The sequence below is a fragment of the Hyposmocoma kahamanoa genome, unplaced genomic scaffold, assembly GCF_003589595.1.
Source record: "Hyposmocoma kahamanoa isolate Upper Pololo Valley unplaced genomic scaffold, ASM358959v1 202, whole genome shotgun sequence".
In the NCBI taxonomy this organism is placed as follows: Eukaryota; Metazoa; Arthropoda; class Insecta; order Lepidoptera; family Cosmopterigidae; genus Hyposmocoma; species Hyposmocoma kahamanoa.
This window is the reverse complement of record NW_020653726.1, coordinates 2,539,375-2,545,374: the sequence shown is the minus strand read 5'-3', so window position 1 is coordinate 2,545,374 and position 6,000 is coordinate 2,539,375. Positions and strand designations below refer to the sequence as shown.

At 35.0% G+C, this 6,000-nt stretch overlaps 1 protein-coding gene across 1 annotated transcript in view; it reads left to right on the top strand.

Annotated features, from left to right (window-relative positions):
* Window positions 1-6,000, top strand: part of LOC113226815 — a 51,555-nt gene that overhangs the window by 37,596 nt on the left and 7,959 nt on the right. The gene's annotated exons all lie outside the window — the stretch shown is intronic.

Here is a 6,000-nt window from a genome sequence, read left to right as displayed (position 1 = left end):
GATTATAAGCATAATCGAAATATTCGATTATAAGCATAATCGAAATAATTCGTTTCTTGATATGAATTAGTTACTGATAAGTTACTACACTTCACTTTTTGATTGTTGATCAATATCGTAATAATAATTGGGTTGATTGTTAATAAATTAGTAATGGGATCTATTGATACTAAATTTAGTAATAGGATCTATTATTTTATTTTTTTTACATTCCGTAGCATAGTATAGAGGAGTTTTTTAGTCACCGAAAATTTAATTAGTAATTACTAAATTAGTAACTATATTCGATTATTTTTCGGCAAAGACGACTAAATCGAAAATCGAATGTAGTATATATAGTGCAACTACCGATTTATTCGATATTTTTAGTAACAATCTCCTATCGCTAACGTCGAGCAAAAGTTGTCCTACACACATGCGCGGAGAGAGGAGCTGCTGAACCTTAGCCGTTATTCTATCATAAAACAATTCATGTGTGAATGTAGTATAGGACGAAGTAAAATTACAATAAGATCATTGTACAATCAATTTTTATTTCCACGGAAAACGTAATTTCATTTTGTAAAGAAAAAAGTCTATAAAAATTTAAATAGCTTCATAGTACATATGTAGAGATGCGTAGCACGTGACTGGGTAAACAAACACTATACGAATTTAAACTAACAAAACAAAAACTAAACGAGCGATAGGAATTTTTATTCTTTTGTGAAAGAACCTGCTTGATTTTACGTGCATATTCAACTAGGGAATGATTTGTAAAGGATTTGTTGATTCACATGATTGCTTGGTTTTACCCACGGAAGAAAGAATAGAATAGAAATGGCATCAAGCAACATTTGTATCAAAACCGGTATCGCCACACGGACACATTTGAAAACGTAATATATTATTACATTAGTACTAAGGTAACATAATTTTGATTGGTTATAAATTATCAATCGAAAATAGGCAATAATAAAAAACTTTTGGAAAAAAAAATTAACTTATTTGGATCTAATAAGGTTTTATTTTTACTAGTCACATAAAAGCTAACACAAACTTCTTGGAACAAAAGCAATAAGTTGACAATCTACAGATAGGGTGTGACATTTAATTGATATTGACATTATGTTTCATAACTAGCGGAATATTGAATTAGGCATTGCTTTATAGTTCTATAATTAGGGTTAACCACGGAGTATATGGAAACGGCATTTAAAGCAATTTCTTCGAGAACTAGTGTAGCTGACTTTTACACGCACACGTTTGTTACCAAATACTCATAAGGTTTTACTACACGCAAATATTAATTGATATAACATACGCAGGCGTGTGTATTAATGATTTATTATACCGTCATCGTACTTTCATTAACCTACTACATTTCAAGTCAATCCGACCACACAGTCGTCATAAAAATCTTTATTCTCCCTGAAGTATGATATATTTGTTCAACAATTACCTCTTTCTGAACCGACTGAACTTGACTACACCTATAGCGAAGAAGCGAATCATTTGTTTCCTGAAAACTTGACGAAAAATAACTGACAATGCTTCAGAAATGTTTTCACATTTAGATGTGGTCTATAATTTGTGAATGCGACTCTGAGTTTCATGTCATATATTACCTGATTAACCAAATGATTTATTTCTTAATGAATTTTTCGGTTATGTACATAATTTAATGTGATGTCATGAAATGCCTATAGCAAATGGTGCTACATTTAGTAGGTATCCAGCTTTTACTGCCCGTTGCTTCAGCCCATTTCTCCTTTAAAAAGGATCCGCCGGGAAACTAAAAAAATCAATACAAAAACTGCAAATATAAATCATGCCTGTGATAAAACTAAGAACTCAAGCGGACGAAGGTGATGTATAATTAGCAAGTAGGAAGATATAAATCATGTAGATACGGGAAAAAAAATCTGTAATCTCGTAAAGTCTTCATTTGATACTCCACGAACTTACGTGCATTGTAAAATTATCGACACTGTACCTCTTCTATCTATGTATATTTCCTTTTTTCCATTAAGACATCGTTTTTACTTAAATTGAAAATTTAAAAAGTGTATTGCGAGGGTAGGGACCAAACATTTAAGTAATCAAAATTGTTAGCTTTTAAATACCTGTAAACAATTTATGTTTACACATTGGTACCGCTATAATTAAAAAAATGTTAAAAAACTAAAAAAATGTAATTAAAAAAAACCAAAACCGGGCTTCTAAATACAGAGTTTCTACACATCGATAATTTGATTACAACACGCGGACCCAGTACCAAGTGTAGTACGACACTAGTGCAAGCAATTCATTAGAGAAGGAAATCACTCCCGGAGTATTTTTTAAACTTTGGCTTCTTACGCGACATGATATAATGGCACAATTCGGCATATTTCTATTTTTTCCACAAAATAATCATGTATCACATTTGAACGATGACTGACGTGCTGTTGACACTCATATGCCCGTCTAGTGAAATATATAAGTAAGCTAGGTAACGGGGACCCCGCCCACTAACCAGTCTATTATTAGTATTTATGTGGTCTGTGCTTTTACCACTCGGCCCGCCAAGTCAGCTTGAGGTGAGGGTGAAACTAAATTGAAAAGTTTCTGCGCACACTCCCCGAAATGTATTCGATAGAAAACCGACAAGCAGGCCACTTTTCGGTGATGGTCGAGTTTTTGTAGCTTCGACTCCACAAGATTATTGTTGTTAATAAGTCTCTTTGCTTTTCGCTCCACCGAGTCCAAGGCAGCTAACTGGTAATGGGCAGATTTGTTTAAAGTTAGGTAGCTTAATGCTCTGGCCACACAGAGGCCGCCGCCGTGCGCTTCAGTATGGCAGTTGCAGCGTTACTTTTAATAATGATAATAATTCGTTTATTTGCTTAAAACGTGGCATACCATGTGTTGTTTATAAAGAAAGATGTAACAAGAGACTGTGCCAGTACAGACATGTTTCGCATATATTAAATAACATACAATGTCAATTAGACTTTTTTTCCGGAACGGACATGTCGTGCGCCTGATGGTAAGCTACATGCCTTTCTATAACTGTTACAGTGCCACTCAGAGCTTTAAATTGCAAAGGTCTGAAGGGCACTACTGAGACAAGTTGACAGTCCCATGTGCCTGTAATTTTACCAGCACCCTTACCCTTCAAAACCCAGTAATTCTGACATTACTGCTCGGCGGCAGAAATATCTAAGGTGGCAGTATTACCCTGGATGAACTCTTTCACAAGGAGCTCCACTGCTACTAAAACTACCACAACATCACATTGAAACTGACACTGGCGATGATCACAATATTTTTTATATTATTCTTACAAAAGTGACACTGGCCCAAGCCTAGTGGCCGCCGTAAAGGAAATAATAGTAATAATAAGAATATCACAAACATGTCAAGTTACAAATTAATTTTGTCAAGAATTATAAACATCATGATAAAATCTAAGTAAAATATTTCGTTAACGTCATAAATATTATTTTTATTTAACCATTTGTACGTAAAACTTCGTTTTACATAAACTTATAAGGGGATATTTAAAATAACTAAATACTGGATATAACTTCTTGACTTTAATTCATTTTAATTCATTATCACAAACGTATATTGATTACAATCTTCACCTTAGAATTTTTAGTAAGAATCTGTGTGGAGCACGTGCTGTTTCCCGCTTTTAAGCCCTCTTGATGTCAATCAGATTACCCCACCAAGCGAGAAACAACCCGCGTATAATAATCACAACTTCCGTTTCCTAATCTTATTTAATCATGTATTTTGCTAAATAGTACAATTACTGTATAGCAAAATACATAAATTTATACAAACGCGTTACTACTACTATGTACAATTTTTAGAGATATAAAAATGCTATTACAATCAAGAAACAGCACGCGGTACAGTGGTCACAACTTCCGTTTCCGAATCTCATAAGTATATATTTTGCTAAATACAGCCTTGGCCAAAAGTATTGAGCACCCATGATAACTCACAGTTTTTTGGGGAATATGAAAATGAAATAATTTGAAACAATTTACACATGTTAATATTACTATTTATTAAATAAAAATCAATATTTCGTGTGTCCACCCTTTGCCTTAATTACGGCAGAAATTCTTTTTGGTAGAGAGCGGACAAGATTTTTACAGTCTTCAGGACGTATAGTGTTCCATTCTTGGCGCAGACGGCGTTTTAGTTCTTCCTTTGTATTTATTGGGTGGCGCCTGACGTTGCGCTTTAATAAATCCCATAAATGTTCTATGGGGTTTAGGTCCGGAGACTGGGCAGGCCACTCCAGAAGCTCAATGTTTTTTTCTCTAAACCATGTCATAGTGCTGGCAGATTTATGACATGGCGCATTATCCTGCTGGAATTTGACGCCATCCATATTTGTATCGCCAAAAAGAGTTGAAAATGAGGGCAGCAACGCAGATTCCAGGACTTTGATGTGTTTTGAAGAGTTCATGCGACCCTCACACACAAACATTTCGCCAACTCCTGAATCAGTCATGCAGCCCCAGATCATTATGCTGTCTCCGCCGTGTTTTACGGTTGGCACTATACAGGCTGGACTAAATTCTTCGCCTGCCCGGCGGCGCACAAAAGTCACACCAAGTGTACCAAAAATCTGAAATTTTTAAAAATGTAATGACTTCGGAAATCTAAAATATTTTTGTTATTGAATTTTATTTTCAAATCACATTGTTTAATATCTTAAGAACGTGAAATTGTCTAACTCACCTCAAAGTTTGACTCGTCTGACCACACGACATTTGACCAATATTCTTCGGTGAAACTTTGATATTTTAAGGCCCATTCATACCGAGCCTTCTTGTTGTTTTGTGAGAGCCATGGTTTCTTCCTGGCTTCACAGCCTTTCAGACCAACTTCCTGAAGCCTTCTTCGAGTAGTGCGAGCAGAAATAGGTCTGATTTCGACAGAGAAATCAGCAGCGAGATCTGAAGAAGTTTTCTTCCTATTTTTTAACGACTCTCTCATTAACTTTCGGTCCTCACGATCTGTGGTGATGCGTTTGCGCCCTGTTCTGTATCTGTTACTATGGGACCCAGTAGCGGCGAATCGCTCCATAGTTAATTGCACAGATCGGCGCGAACATTTCGCAGTTTTAGAAATCTCTACCTGTGATTTCCCTTGCTCATGCAGAAGTTGTATCTGCACACGTTGTTCTAAACTAAGTTCGTTTTTTAGGCATATTGCAACAATATCACTAAATGGAACTAAACAAAATACCAAAAGCGCACTAGATCACTGGATGTGTACGTAACGAATGATAGTAGTGAACTGAGAAATAAATACAAAAATCGTAAAATGACAAATTTTATGGCACCAGGTGATTTATTGCTAGTTACGGTGTGGGGGTCATTGTTTTTAAACCTTTGTAGATGCCGAAAAAATAATCCTTAACAATAGGACCTGTTTTCTGCAATACTTATTGTGCCCGTTCGGGATTTTTAGGGTGCTCAATACTTTTGGCCAAGGCTGTACATAGTACAATTACTGTATAGCAAAGTACTCAAATCTATGCAAATGAATTACTACTATTTATGTACAATATTACAAAGATATTTTATAAATACTAGTATAATCGCGAAACATCACACAGTATAATAATCACAACTTCCGGTGCCGAATCTAATTTAATTATGTATTTTGCTATAGAGTACAATATTACTGTATAACAAAATATTCAAATTTACCCAAACAAATTACTAATATTAATGTACAATATTATAAAGATATTTTAGGAATGCTAACACTTAACTGTAATAGTTTTCTCAAGTGGTATTTTGTTTATGTCAACTTTTTAAACAACTTTTACTGTATTTAGTTAAGTCCAAGTCTATTCGGGTTTCTACAGACTAGTATTCACATCCCTGGCTTTCTTAAACAAATATATTATTTTGTACTCACAATTAGTGAACTAAAAATTACTGAAGCGCAGACTCGCTACTGCCGCGTCACAGCTTCTATAAGCGTCTAAATTGAAGGTGCCCT